Genomic DNA, 15,969 nt, shown 5'->3' on the forward strand with positions numbered 1-15,969 from the left:
TAGTAGCTTCTTCATTCCATTGTGTGGCGCTATCACTGGCTACTCTGCTGACGACAGATATTTTGATTGTTTCCATCTTTTGGTTGTTCTGCTTGTTTGCTGTTACAAACCATGGTGCATTCCTACAGAGCTCGCCTGCTGCCTTTGTGTAAATGTAATCACTCATTTTTACAAAGACTATAGAATCTATCAAATGACCACACTTCATCTGAACTGCAGAATACCTGTGTGATGGTTCCTCTCCTACCAGGGATGTTGAAAGCTTTGCTTTCCATCCTAACAATAAGAGAAAGCTGGGCAAACTATAACACCATAACTTTTCTTGGGCACTTCACACGGTAGGTGTTGCAAGGCAGCGAAGTTGCTGGAATTCCAGGGAGGGAAAGGACCCACCATCAGGAGGGGTGCATGGACTGTTTCACCTGGGGCCGAGCACGGGAGGAATTGGTGCTAGCCACCACACAAGCAGGTAAAAAGAAATCAGATACAATTGTAACAACTTCTAAAGGCTGAGTATGGTATGACAACATAGAAACACGGAGAAACCCAGATATAAGGGAAGTTGGCGCTCATTTACAGCTCTTTTCCCGAGACTTCCACAGGGCGCTCCCAATGATATTGGGGACAGGTTGGGCGACCGGAGAGAGGCACCCTCAGTGGGGCAGGTCTGTGGGAGGGGCTTGGCCACTGCTGTCATGTGGCATAAAACTCCACTTCCCTGCCCGGACTCTTGTCACTTATAGAGCAAAAGTTTTAAACCACTGGGAAAGGGGCAACAAATTCTCACCTCCAACACCAAGAAAAAGATCTTTTGCTTCTGGGGAAAGACTAGAAGGAAAAACCTTCTACTACTAAGGGGGGGACAGGAAAGAGCCCTGGGTCAGATCCTAGTCCAGTGTCATCAGGGGTCTTCCTTCCCCTAATCTCCCACCTGCTCGCCTGCCTACACACACAGAGGAAAAGGGCCACGTGGGGACACAGTGAGGACACTGCCGGCTGTAAGCCAGGAGGACAGCCCGCGGCAGAGACTGAACCCTGCCAGACCTTGACCCAGGACTTCCAGCCTCCAGAACTGGAAGAAAAACAAATTCCTTCTGTTTAAGCCACTCAGGCTACAGTGTTTTTGTTATCGCAGCTCGAGCGAACCCATACTTAATTCCACTGAAGTGCATATTTAGTGATGGTTAGAATGGTAAATTTCATGTTATGTATGTTTCATCAGGACGGTAATGGCTGCCAGCTGGACCATGATGCCGCGCTGGACCTACAACAGGGTGAAGGGCAGGTACCCCCTGCTGCCTGCGAGAGGAGAGACACAAAACATGTCATCAAACCAATGCCAAAGAAAGATTTTCTGCTTCATGCAACATAAAAGAATTATTCCTAATGGGTGTATAAGAGAGTGGCAAGCCAACGGTTTTACTCAACAACCACACAGTATATAGAGCTTGTCCAAGTAAATAGCAGGATAGCTGTATGTTTTTATAGACAGTGTTAAGTCATTGGTACATATTATTTGTAATGATTGCTAGCTTGTTTAGTGTGGTTTTGGTCTTTTAATTCCTTCATACATACCTCCTTTCTAACTGGTTTCACTTCTCTTTGAAGCACTGGGCAAATACCATTGACTAAGGAGTCAGGGTGGGGAGGGTGATTTGAGGAGACAGAAGTAAGTGTGAAATAACCTTCACAGAGAGTAAGGAGGGGAATGTTCAAGGGGATTGTAGGAGGATTGACAGGCATTCCCCGGTGCCACATGAAATCATAATTGTGGTCATAATTTTAAAGTAAATCAAGTCAACTTGGTCTGTGCAATTAGAAAAAGTATTCAGCGGCGGGGGTGGTATAACTTAACGGCAGAGCACATACTTAGCATGCACAAGGTCCTGGGTTCAATCCCCAGCACCTCCATTTAAAAAAAATTAAAAAGAAAGTATTCATCTGTTGAGGTGTAAGTGCACAGTCAAGGAGCAGTTGGGTAGGACCAGGGTTTGGCTTTTCCTGGGTGTGTCAGCTAGGGTGCTTTTGACTGCAAGTAACAGAAAACCTCTCTCAAACCAGCTTAGACAATAAGAAAATGAATTATTTAACTTAAAGGAAAGTTCAGAGGCAGGTCAATCTCCAAGGTTGTTTGATTCTTGTAGCTCAGTGATTTCATCAAGGATCCAGGTTCTTTTTCCCTCTACTCTGCTGTCCACATACTGGTTTCTTCTTATGGCTTATGTCTTGATGATATGACTGAGTGGCAGTTAGGTCTACTTGCTGCCTCAATCATGCAGGGCAGAAGAGGAAGAAAAGCTTTTGCTAGCCAGGGAATACAGGGCTCTCCCTCCAGATTCCACTGACAGTGGGAATGCCATGTGCTAGCTGGCTTCAGTTGGCCCCCCTCAGGAGGGCCATGGGGACCCGACGATGGATTTAGACCAGTGGTTCTCAAGAGCGGGATTGGGGACCAGCAGTATTAACATCTTCTGAAAATCCATCTAAGAGGTAAACTTCTAGGCCTCCATCAAGATCTATTGAATCGGGTATTCTGGGTGTGGGGTCCAGCAAGCTTTAAAAGCCCTCCAGGTCGATATTGACTCACTGCAAAGTTTGAGAATCATTGTCTTAGGATAGTATGGTGAATGCCATGAATGAAACGAGGGTCTGTAGGAAGCAGGGTGTGGGTAACAGGCCGGATGAGCACCTCAGAATGAGAGACGGTCAGCAGAGTTAAGGGTGTTTGCAAGGGAGAGAGGCTAAGGGTGGGCCCTGAAGCCTAAACTTTGTGAGAAGGGAAATGAGGGTACAAAGGAATGATGGACTGGAAAAGTGGGGCTAGCGATCTGAGGATCTCGATGAGGCTGGAGTATTGAAATGAGCTGGCAGGATGCAAGTTGTGACAGCCACGAGAAAGTCCTCACAGATCTCCAGTTGCAGGAAGTATAACGGACTAAGGGCGCTCTGTTTGCACCAAGATCACACTCACTGTGGGCTGCTCCCTCCAACAGGTGTGGCAAGGCTACTGCACCTATACATTCGGGGCACACATTCCTCAGATGGCTGACTTTGGCTCAAGGACCACCCCTTCATGGTTTTCATGGAGCTCCCTTAGATGGCAAGACAATCCAAGAGTCTTCCATCCACCCTTCTCTCCCATTCTCCTTCATTCATCTTAGACTTGGACCACATCATAGAGCTCTCCCAGCCTTGCCCAACTCCCTTCCTATTCTTTTTTTGTTCACCAAGGCACTTCCCCTGTTAAAATCCTTGCATATTTAATCCCACTTGGCAGAATCTAGACTAACACAGAAGGTGATGGTTCTTGAGTAGAGTTGGAAACTGAGATTATGTGTCAGGCATGTGCTATGTGTGGAGCCCAAGAAATAAACAACATGGTCCCTGCCCTGCAGGAGACCCAGTGAGAGATAAAGCTGCGTAACCCATCAGTGCAGGAGAGCATAGGAAGGGCTGTAATAAGGACTGCCCGGGCACAGTCCTGCTGCCCGGGAGATGATGTGGGCATCCAGAGGGGTGGTGAGGAAGATGGTGACAATTCTGGGAGCTGGATATTCCACCAGCTGAGAACACACCTATTCATTTAGTGTCAGACCTCATGTTCCATTGCTCCCCTAGTAGGCATCCCCACAAATGCCTGGGTGAGCATAGCTCCGTTACTCCTCTGAATGAGCGCAGACTCCACAGATGTCACCTCCCCAAGGCATCCTAGGACAATTCCTACCCTCGTTTCCCTTCACCGTGGCTTTACAGGAATGGAGAAGAGAGGCCAATATTTTCATTTGGTTATGATAATGACAGAGTCCCCGTGTTCTGTCTGCATTTTTCTAATAATTCCCTCAGTGGCTGCTGCCCAGCGTTGCCCCTGCTGATCTCACCAGGTGGCTGTGAAGGATCGTGAGCCAACGCCGGGGAGCTGTTCTGAAAATGGGGAGTTGCTCTGTCACACACGTGCTTATTACAACTCCACCCATTCTGGCTACACACACGCCCAAGGAAAGGATGGAGCTCTGTTCTAAATGGGCTCCACACTACGTACTGAAGGGAAGTCGGCCCCCTTTGGATTTTGGCCCTGGAATCTAGGGTCCAGGAAAGGACTTCAGGGAGACTGAATCTCCTAGAGTTGTGCATGCATTTGTGTGTGCGTTTGTGTGCGTGTATATTTATGTGCACACATGCACATTTGAGGGGCACAGAAAGGCGTTAGGTCCAAAGCTTTCATTTTTCTCGAGTCTGTGACCTCAGAAGTATTAGCAGTAAGCCACATCTTTTTAAGAGAAAACTATTCAAGCAAGACCTTAGAAAGTAAGGATCTGGGCTGTGAAAAGTCTCATCTATTGAAGCAGGGCCCTAGCTTTAGATTTAAAGGAAAGTCCCTTTCGCTTTGTGTAATACAAGAAATATTTGGAACTCTGTGGGAAAATAATGAAAGGATGGTTTATGGAACAAATGGGAATTAATTTTAGTCCTTAATAAGTCCTATGTCAGAAGAGGATTTTTACCTCCATAGGACACTGTCTTCAGGAACTGAGAACTAAAAACAAAAAAGTCAAAAGCATCATACTTTTTCTTTCCTTTTTTTTTTTTTGTAGACGGTCACTTTAAATAGTCCTCGATGTTTTCATAATAATATTTGACCGTTTTCATTAGAACGTTGTAGGTACAACAGATAGCTGCTGGAAATCGCATGACAAACCTAATTGTGTGACCCAAAAGGCCAAATACAGGAGGGAAGTTTCGAAAAGCCTGTGTTTTCTGACGTTTTCCCCGGACAAACACTAGAGGGAGCTACAAACCACAGAGACGCCTCCCTTCGCTGCACGAACCCGCTGTTGGCACGGGCGGCTCTCCTGTGGGTACTTCGCATTATATGCACAGAGATAAGCAAAAACACGGAAAAGGAGTACCTCATTCTCTTTGCATACTTGTCGCAGGGGGCCCGGCGGGCCCTTCCAGGTGTCTGTTCAGGCTGGGAGGCTGTCGCCGACCCCAGAGGGAGGTAGCTTCTCAGCTTGCCGGGTTGGGCAATCTGCGCGCTGCTCCCGAGCAGGTCCGGGCACCTTCCACTGACTGTTCATTTTTAGAATGAAAGTCAACCTCACTTCCCTCCTTGACAGGTGGCTAAGCTGGTAGACTAATAGACACACTAATAGATTAGTGAACCCGCTAACATTTACAAGGTGGATGAGAAGAAAATGGTGATGTAGGCGGGAAACTGACATCAGGGTCATTTACTTATTTTTATTCACAATTATCTACCATCTGCTCTGAGCTGCAGCCTGAATGGTTATTTGGCAAGTGTACTGCCCCAGGCACTAACAGGAGGGAGGTCTTTGGAGGCAGCCTTCAGGCTGCTTTTAATTGTAAAATACAAACAAAGAGGGAAGCAGTGAGTCCTCCTTCAAGAGGGGTCTCATTCATCAGACCACAGGCAGAGATGTTACGGAGCTGATCTAGAAGGGTGGGTGATAGTAAGAGTCAAGTAACTCAGCCCCCAGCAAGCATCGACAGGTGCTGTCTGGTTTCCTGTGTTGTACTAAGACCCTGAGTTCCCTTCATTGCAAGTTTACGCTACACCCACAAGGAGGAAACTTTATTTTTCATGCTGGTATTTGAAGAAGTGGGGGTTCTGAGGCTGATGCAATGTCACATGTGACCCACAGGCAGCCTGATGGATGATCATCCAGCCTGGACTTCTCGACTAGAAGATACAGTGTGTAAATAACCCGAAATACAAGGCTGAGTTTAGCAATTATGAGGCTGTATTGAAAATAAACACTCTGGCACTGACCTATGCAGATGAGAAATCGTATTGGAAACTTTGTCCTTAGAATCTCGAATGTCAGAGCTTCAAGGAAGGCGAGAGGTGACCTCATCCACTTCCTTCCTCCTCAATTTACAGATGAGGAAACTGAGGCCCAGGGAGAGTCCCAAGTTCATCCTGGGCCATTCGTTAATATTCAGATCCTCTGACGCCAAGAGAAACAGCTCCCTCCCCCCCCACTTCATCAAACAGTCCTGCCCTTGCTCAAAACACAGGAGCTTAGCACCTCTCACAGAATGGCCTTCAGAGCGGAGTCAGCAGGCACACAAGCAAACCAGTCTCTTCACTTTATTGATACATTTTGAGGTTGATTCAAAACAGCATGACGGAGCTTCTTGCTTTATGCTCCAGACTTGGCTCTGAATGACTCACGTCTAGTTTGCAAGAATTAAATCAGCCCACAAAGAATGCATATTGCCACCCCCAAGATTTACAAAGAAAGATCTTTTGTTCTGCAATTGCTTTGAAAGTCATTTCCAAAGAAAGGTTGCCAAAGATATGCTGAGCAATGTCCGAGTCCCTGACAGAAGGGCATACCTGCCTGGGGAAATACCACATGAGAGACCAACAGTCCCCGGCGGGCACCTTCTGGTAACCTGGCGGCAAACCCGCCACGTTAGCTCTGCCCGAGAGAGGAGCTGCTCTCTGGGAAGAGGCTGCAAGCTAAGGCAGCATTCCTCAGAACCCCATCTCCACCCGGCTACCCCAGACCCTGAGCCTAGGTCTTCATCGAAGTGAGTAGGGGGGATGTGCACCACCTCTGGGCAAAGGTGACCAGGAAAAAGGCGTGTCTTCTCTGTTTTGGCTCATTTCCCATCAGGCAGCTGAGTGTAAACAATTCCCAAACCCCAGGGGAGGGTGAAGCCACAAGAGAGGAAAAAACCTGTGTCAGAATCGGTTTTAAACTTTACCTGAACAAGAAATCATCTTTTATGTGCTAAGCCATTAAAATGTGGAGATTTTTCTGTTATCGTAGCTAGCACAACCCTTATACAGTTGCTGAAAGCAGATTTCAAGCAGACATAAACATATAAACACAGCGTTTGTCACAGTACCTGGCTCATGAGAGGCACTCCATGAATGTGTATTGGGCGAATGCATAATGGTATCCGCTGTCAGAGGAAGTTAGGGAATGCTCATAAAGAACTCTTGGGTGGTGGAAGGTGTTTTAATGCTTACTGAGCCCTGGTTCTCCAGCTGCACGTGGGAGTAAGGGAAATGAGTTGTAGTTGGCACAGAAAAAGAGAGCCACAGCCACGGAATGGATTTCAGAGTCAAATGAGGTCATTTCCATGCGTGGAGAGCTCAGCCTAAGGAGCTTTTCTTATTAGGAGAATGGAGGGTTTCTTGGCTGGCTCACGGGTGTAATGCGGAGCCCCCTGCAGACAGAGCGTTGCAGCCTGGAATTGCTGCTTCCTGGAACCTCAGAGCCGGACGTGGCAGAGGATCTGAGCAAGCCTGCATTTCATAGGTGAGGAAGCCACAGCCTGGGGACGTGGACAGCTCACCCAGGGACCCTTGGCCATCAGCAGACCCACAACTCAAGGCAGGATGGTGTGGATTCAGGGTGGGGATAACAAAACTCAATTACCCGGATTTGATTCCTTGCAAATTACTTAACCTCCTTCTGCCTGTGTTTCCTCCCTTAAAATGAGGATAATTAAAATAGTACCTACTTCTGGGGTCGTCATGAAGATGAAATGAGTTGATACATGTAAATAGATTTAAGGTGCTCAGGGAGCTGGCGCAGAGTAAGCACTTGGGAGGCGTTAGTGGTTGTTCTATTATTACTGTCAAATTCAGATCGCCCCCGTCCTGTGTCAGCGTTCCCAGGCCTTCAGAATGAAGACACTGAACACCATGGAAAACGGGGAACCAGAATGAAGCAGAGGATGCCAGGAAGTTCTTAGACCAGATTCTCAGGACACACAGCCTGAGAAACCAAACCCTTGTTGGAGAATAAATCATATGAATTGGTATTTGGCACCATGGAGTCACTCCAAAGGAATGGAGAATGCGGCCCTTATTCACGACTCAGGAATGCTGTAATGAGAGTGTAAGTACTATTGTTCTTCGGTGAATTCAAGGAAAAGAAAAGGCAGCTGGTGTACAATTAATCCTAAACAAGAGAGGAAACCAACATGGTCAAATACTGCTTTTCTCTGGCTTTAAGGGTAAGATTCAGAAGACCCTGGCTGTTACAGGTGTTATATTGCCAAGGGGTTTATCAGGTTCTGGAAATCATAGGATGCTTTTCTAGAACTCCCTAGAATCGGTTAGTGTTTCATTGAACAAAGCACACATATCCTCTCATGGCCCAACCCTCATTCCAGGGAGGAATTTCTTAATATATCCACAGCAGATGGTTGTCGACTTCTGCTTGGACGCTCCATGAAGGGGGCCTTGGGGAGCCACAAGGCTGCCCACTAGTTACCAGGCAGCTTTAAATGTTATAGAATTCTCCCCTGCACGAAGCCTGCAATCTGCTTCCCCGGAACGTGGCCCACTGTTCCTGCATTCACCTTCTGGTGTGAAACATAAGACATCTCTCTGCTCTCTCCCTCCTGACGGTGATGGGGTGGAATTAGACCTTCCCCGGGGAGAATGCTGGCATTAACTTCGCTATTGGACCTCAGATAAGTCGCTTAAGCGCTCATTGCCTTGATTTACTTCTCTTTAAAGAGGGGCTTTGAATTTTCAGGAGGTTCTTCTGAGGGTTACATTAAATGAGCATGATGTACATATAACATGGAGGTGAGAGCCTGGAACCAAGTACTTATCCAACAGATGGCAGCTGGAATGAACATTATTTGGGTCTGGCTCTTGGGACCCCCAAAGTCTTCTCGAAGTTGAACATCTCCATTTCCTCTGGCTGTTCCCACCTGGCCTGGTGGTCAGCTCCCGCCCTATTCTGGTTGCCTCTCTGGTGCACCTCAAGAATCTCATACTAAGTGAAGTAAGTCAGACAGAGAAAGACAAATATTATATGATATCGCTTCTATGTGGAATCTAAAAAAATAACACAAATGAATCTATATACAAAACAGAAACAGGCTCGCAGACATTGAAAACAAACCTATGGTTACCAAAGGAGAAAGGGACAGCGGAGGGATCAGTTAGGACTGTAAGATGAACAGGTACAAACTACTGTACATAAAATAGATAAGCAGCAAGGATTTAGTGTGTAGACAGGGAACTATATTCAATAGCTTATAATAACCTATCATGGAAAATAGTCTGCAAAACTATGTCCATATATATATGTAACTGAATCACTAACACAATATTATAAACCATATTAAAAAAAAATCAGAAAAAAAAGAACCAATGGAAATATTCTGTCCACAAATAAAAGACTGTGACATTGAAAGGCATTTCCTTTATCTCTTGTCCCTGGAGACTCTGAGCTCAGTTAACAAGATGCAAGAAAGATCTTCTTGCTAAATTCAGTCTATTCACCACCCTTGATCGGCGCACCATGGTGTCATGAAAACAGTCTAAATTTGTGCCCCGCTTTTGCAGCCACACACAGTAAGGATGTTACTCATTGACTGAGCTTGTGGTCAAGTGACACCTTTAGATTTCTTTCAAGAGAACCACTTTTAAACCAGTTTTGCTTGTCCTGAACATGTATGGCTGATTTTAGAAATCAAACGTGGGAAATTTATAAGACACTAGCGCAGTGCCTAGCCAGCTGTAAGCACTAAATGAATGACAGTATTATATTAGTAACATTAGTATAATGTAATGTTACTAATATAATATTACTATTATAATATTACTAATAATGTTGTATTATGATTGTTAGGTTTAATTTTTCTGATTTCATCAATGCAGCTTGTTGAGGTTGAGATATCACATCTACATACACAAACACTCAATCTCCCAGACTCAAGCTAGACGCACGTTTAACCAGTGTGGAGTCTATCCCACAAATTAACATTGCGCTAGAATCCCGTAGAGACGGTAGGCAGAGTGTGCACCCATTAGAAGGAATTCTGCCACTCACTTCTTTCTTCCCCTCCAGAAATCGATTCCTCAGCAATGTCCGAAATTGTACAAGGAGAACATTTTCCCGCTGGTGTTACCATCGCCCTCTCTATTGTACAAATTTAAAATGAAAATACCTGTGGAGGAACTGGACAGGAAGGGGGCAGGAGACAGCCGTTTAAGGAATAACACAGCAATTAGCACCAAGATGGCAGAAAAGTCAACTCCCAATTGGCCCAGAGGCCCAAGATGGCAAGACAGTTGACCTCCAGTGGACTTTAAGCTTCATTATACACATTGTAATGTGCTAGCGTGGTGAGTGACACACCCACAGGTGCCATGCCAGTTCCCAAGCTAACCATGGAAGGTCAAAGAGAGGGTGGTGGCCCAGTTCCTAGGAATCCCCGCCCCTTCCCCAAAGAAGATGGAATAATCCTCTCACTTGTTGCCATACAAAAACTAGCAACACCACACCTCAAGGTCTCTCTCTCCCTCTCGCCTTCCTAGACAGCCCACACTCTATGTCTATGGAATGTGTATCTACTTTTACTTGAACACCACCCCACCCCACCCCACCCCCTTGTACATCTCTCTAAATAAATCTACTTTTACTCAACTATGGCTCACTCTTGAATTTCTTCCTGTGTGAAGCCAAGGACCCACACTTGGAGGGGCACATCTCAAGGACTCAACCAAGACGATCCTCTTGTGCCCACAACTTGTTCCTGTATCAGAACCACATAGGAATCCCCTAAAAGCTTGGCTTGAAGGAGGCAGTGAGCAGGAGCCTCGTGGGCTGTGCAGCGAAGGCAGAAGCAGGAAATCAGGTCCGTGAAGAAAGGGCACACAGGTAGAGTACAGACTTCATTTACATTCCACGCTTGTTTTGGAAAGAAGTTTTCATAACGCTACACAGGGAGAGTATAGCGGTTCAAACAGTGCCCCACCTCGAAAGGATATCACCCTGTCCTGCTTCCTGGAAGTTGTGGGTATGACCTTACTTGGAAAAAGGATCTTTGCAGAAGTAAATAAATGGAGGATCCTGAGATGAGCTCATCCTGATTACCCAGGCTGGCTCGCAATCCCATGACAGGCATTCTTTTAAGAGGCAGGCTGGGGGAGATTTGAGAGCCCAGAGGAGAAGGCCAGGTGACAACAGAGGCCGAGGTTGGAGTGACACAGCTAAGGACCACCAGAAGCTGGAAGAGACAAGGAAGGACTCTCCTCTAGAACTTCCAGAGAACGTGTGGCCCAGAGAACACCTCCAGACGCCAGACCTGTGAGAAAATACATTTTGTTTGTTCGTCTCTAGTCACCAAGCTTGTGACCATTGTTACAGCAGCTACAGGTAACTAATACGGAGAGTACTGTCCTTCCCTTGAAGGATCCCCGTGGAGGAGGAGTGAACTGCCTCTAAGCTCCCTGAAAGTCTCATAACCAGGAGGAAACAGGATGTGAAGTTTAATATTAAGTGGAAAAACTGAAATAGGTGATTAAGGAATTAATCTGTCACAAGTCAGATGATAACATCTCCATAAGCAAGAGGCATTTTCAAGTTCATAGCCATCAAGGAGGCCTGACAGGCTCTGTGGGATCACTGACGGACCTGGCCTGAGGGGAGGAAATGCTGCCTGAGTGGCTGGCGTGGCCATCTCGGTCCAGGTGAGGCAGGAAGAGGGCCGGGCCCCTGGCATGTGCACATGACTGGGAGTCATCCTGGGGCTGGGACTTCCCTGTCTGCCAGAGAGATATTTATCTTATCTGGCCCTCAGCTTCCTAAAATGGAAAAAAAAAAAAAAAAGAAAAAAGAAAGATTTCAGCTCTAAGAATACTGCTGTGGGCTAATTTATTCATGGCTGTGACACATGTATCTTTTTTAAAAAATAAAGTCCCTGGCGTGGTTTTTAATAGGGCCATAAATATGCATAGACAACTCAAAGAAGCCGTTGTTTTGATTCTACAGGTGATTGCTCCTTTGCATCAGTCACGACAGTCTGGGTTACGCTGTGGTAGCTGACAACCCCCAAATCTTAGTGGCTTAACACAAGGAAGGCCATTATGCGCTCAGCTGTGTCCCCTCAAAATTTATGTGTTGAAGTCCTAGGTCCCAGTTTCTCAGAAGATGACCATATTTGGAGAGAGGGTCTTTAAGAAGTAATTACATTAAAATGAGGCTATTATAGGGCGGGTTCTAATCCAGTATGACTGGTGCTCTTATAAGAAGAGAAAATCTGGATGCAGAAACACACAGAGGGAAGATAATACGAAGATAAAGAGAGAAGATGATTATTTACAAGCCAAGGAGAGGGGCTTGGAACAGATCCCTCCCTCACAGCCCCCGGAAGGGACCGATGCTGCTGACATTCAGACTTCTAACCCGCAGCACCATGAGAAAGTACATTTCTGAAGCTATCCAATCTGTGCTACTTTGTGATGACTGTCCTAGCAAACCAACACAAAGATTTATCTCCTGCTCATGCCAAGCATCCACTGGTAAAAAGTCCTTGCTAATGATGGTCACTCAGGAACCCTGGCTGGTGGGGCAGCCACCACCTTGAATGTTGCCAATTGTTTTGCTAGAAAGAAAGAGAGTTCTGGAGGGTCTTGCTCTGATAATTAAATGTTCTAGCTCACAAAGGTACACGCCACTTGTCTTCAGGATTCATTGACCAGAATGAGTCACATGGCTCCATCCAACCAACAAGGGAGACAGGAAGTGCAGTCCTGCGTGGGGTGGGGAGGTGGCATTACAGGTCCTGGTCCAAATGTAGAAATGGGCCTGCTGTGTGAACAGCCACTCAGGACTCTCAGAGCGGGTCAGTGCATTCAGTTTACAAGTTCCTCCAAAGAAGAAGGAATGCTTTGCTTTGTTTGCTCTGCCTTTCAAAGTCACTAAAAGACTCAAAAATCTGCTTTTCCCATCATTAACTTCTAAAATGCTTCTCTACCTGACATCCAGGTCCCCTGGGTTCTCTCTGAGAAATTGGGTCTTCTCATTTTGATGATTGTCTATAAAACAATAATATAAACACAATTTATTTCATCTAGATAAAGAATCATCAAACTTTTTGTGTGAAGGGCCAGATAGTAAACATTTTAGGCTTCAGGGGCCATGTGGCGTGGTTTCTATTGCAACTACATAACTCAGCCCTGTAGTGCAAAGCGACCAGATAATACATAAATGACACAAATGAATGAGTGTGGCTGTGTTCCTAAGCAAACTTCAGTTACAAAATCAGGCAGCATGCTGGATCTGGCCCATGGGTCACAGTCTGTTGATCCCTGAGCTATGTAATTTTGGTGCCAGAAAGTGCAATTGCATTTTTCTTCTAGTCTAGCCCAACATACATCTTTGATGGGTAAATGAATGTTTCTCAATAGTTCCAGGAGAGAAAATTGGTGGGGCAACTGAGTCCTAACAGGGCACCCAGTATAATCCTCCTGCCAGTGTGTAAAGAACCTACATTATGGTAGTTGGTACCACATCAGTGGCAGTGTCCTGGGTGGGTCTAGATGGTAGCCTCTGGAGCCAGACTTGCCTGGGTTCAAACCCCAGCTCTGTCACTCACTCTGTGTCTGACCTTGGACAAGGAACCTAATCTCTCTCTCAGTGTCCCTCCATCTGTAAATCGAGACTGGCAGAAGTCCCTGTTTTGAAGGGTTGGTGGAGGCTTGGTGGAGCTGATCCCCATGAAGCATTTAGAACAGCTCCTGGTACTTCTTAAGAACTGTCCTAATCGCAGGTGAAGATGCTTATTTTTCTTTACGCCTACTAATTGCCAAAACGGTTCATCAGGAGTAACTGCGGTAGTAACCAAAGGGAAAATTTTTCTGCTTTTAGCATCAACAGTATACGAAGTAGCTGCTCATTCAATGCAGAGTTTAATAATTCAAGCTGGCTAGTCTTATCTTCAGATAACCGGAGACAGTTTTACAGAATAATCAGGTGATCCATCACTAAAACAGGCATTTGAATTCTGCTTGCCAAGACTTAGTATGGGGTCTTATATCCTAAACCAGCAAAGTCTTGAATATATTCATGCAAGACTTTATAATCATTAGCATTACTGAGGTTAAAAACACAGAAAAAGATTAAATATAGAACCAGACACCAAGCTCTATCTTTCTGCAGTTAAATGGAAGCAATTTAATTTTTGCACAATAATATCATTTGCCACATAAAATGATGTTAATTTTAATTTGACCAATTTTAGAGCTTTTAAAAATTTTGTAAATGCATTTTGGTTTAATAGTTTGCATACAGTTTGTATTAAGAATTAAAAGCAAAAGGATATTACATGCAGACATATGTTTTGTATGTATTGAACTTGATTTATCCCCTCCTAGAATGGGGGAGACAGATGTCTGTCCTTTTTGGCCATTGCCTTCTCTCGGGTTCCTAGAATAGGATTATGTTTAGATGCTGACTCAATGCTTAAGAAATATTTGCTAAATTATGTTGAACTGACATTATAATAAAAATAATTAAGGTCAACATTGGATATCTGTGTGATATTAGTGTGTTCAGAATAACATCTTTGAATAATTTCTCTGAAGTAATCATTACTGAAAGTGGGTGCGCCTTGCCTGAATTGTGTCACCGAGTCCTTGGTGTCACTGCCTGGGGCTGTGTGTGTCCTGGCCTGCCCCTTGCCCTGTAGCCGATCATCTGCGCTCATCTGGAGTCTTTGGGATATTGAGTAACAAAAACACAACTGAATCCAGTTCAGAGGAAGGAAAGCTTTTTTTTTAAGGAATTAACCAAGTCATGGTAAGTGGAGGGAGTCCTTCTGAGCCTCAGAAACACCTAGAACCAGGGATTTGAACCACACCAGGAATAACTGCTCAGTGTCTCTCTCCCCATCTCTCTCTGTCTCTGTCTGTCTCCGTCTCTCTCTCTGCCTCTTACCTGCGCTTCTTTTGCTTCACAGCAGCTTCCTTCTCTCCTGCTTTCTGCTACTTCAGACAGGCTTCCACCTGGGACCTGACTGTCAGATCCTTTCCTGAGCTCCGATTTGGAAAACACTGCAGGAACATCCTCATTGGTCCGCCTTGGGATGGGTGCTCCCTCCGGCCCAATCGCCTGTGGCTGGAAGGCCCAACACTCTAGCCCCGCTTAGCCAGGTGTTTGTCTCCTTTAGCTGTCGTGCCATCAGCGGTGGTCGGGCAGGGGACATGGCGGGGAATGTTCTAGAGCACAGGCACGGCCACTGGCTGCCATCTTTTCAGTACTCATTGCAAGAGAAACCAGGAAGCCACCATGGTTTACATTTACATACAGACCTTCCCTTTGCTTGGCTTCTGGTTCCTGCTTCCTGGTTGATTCCTTGATCACCCATCACAGCCTGCTCTCAATAATAGCCCCGATGTGCCTTCTGCTGGTCCCAGGCAAGTCATCTCCTGACCTCCTAGAAATACTCGATCCTGATTCAGAGCCTGTGCTCACTGCAGGCTGGACGTCGTCTAGGACTGGTGAGGGCTGGGAGAAGAGTCACATTACACGCTGGCGCTCAGTAGGCCTTAAACATAGTGTTTAATAAAAGGGTCAGAGCAAGAGCTGTGGAGCAGAATGGCCACAAGGCTCCCACCTCTTCACAGGGACCCGAGGTCTGAGGTCAGTGCCTCTGGGTCCTTGATGAATTTCCTCATCATACCCCGCTCTTTGCCTTTGGTGCCCTTGTCATGGCTGAGCCCTATCAAGGGCAGTGTTGTTGTGTGTCTGAGCACCACCCTCTCCCCACTCAGTGCCCTGTGCTCCATGGGGGCTGGCGTTCTTGTCACACTGTGTGCCCAGCATCTAGGACATCTCCTGGCGTGGATGAGATACTCAGATAAATGGATAAGTGAATGGGTGATGGGCCTGGGGGAACAAAGCAAGGGAATCTATGCTAGACTCAGGGGCAGGAAAGACATCCCTGAAGGAATGGCGTGAAGGCTGGGATCTGATGCTCGGGGAGAAGAGGCAGGCAGAGGGTGAGGCACGAAGCTCCAGGCAGGGAACAGCTGGGTGAGTCCCACGGGCAGAGAAGTCACGTAGTAAATCAGTACCACAGCCAGGCCTAGAATTTGCTCTGCAGCCCCTGTGGTAGTCAGGCGAGCCCCTGGCTTGGTTCTGTTCTGGAAGGATTATAGTAGGTCACTGTCTTTTTCAGCCC

The 15,969-nt window shown here is 46.2% G+C and overlaps 1 long non-coding RNA gene across 2 annotated transcripts in view; it reads left to right on the forward strand.

The window, feature by feature from the left end:
* LOC135319526 (uncharacterized) overlaps positions 1–10,401 on the forward strand; it is a 38,603-nt gene extending 28,202 nt beyond the window's left edge. Inside the window, exons 2-4 of one of the 2 annotated variants that reach the window (XR_010378179.1) lie at positions 7,156–7,295; positions 7,649–7,880; positions 9,852–10,401. This is a non-coding gene — a long non-coding RNA (uncharacterized LOC135319526). Of the gene's footprint in view, positions 1–4,939; positions 7,296–7,648; positions 7,881–9,851 lie in introns of those variants that run through there. The other variant, XR_010378178.1, reaches the window with a different exon arrangement.
* Positions 10,402–15,969: the final 5,568 nt, after the last annotated feature.

The sequence above is a fragment of the Camelus dromedarius genome, chromosome 28 (assembly GCF_036321535.1).
Source record: "Camelus dromedarius isolate mCamDro1 chromosome 28, mCamDro1.pat, whole genome shotgun sequence".
Taxonomy (NCBI): Eukaryota; Metazoa; Chordata; class Mammalia; order Artiodactyla; family Camelidae; genus Camelus; species Camelus dromedarius.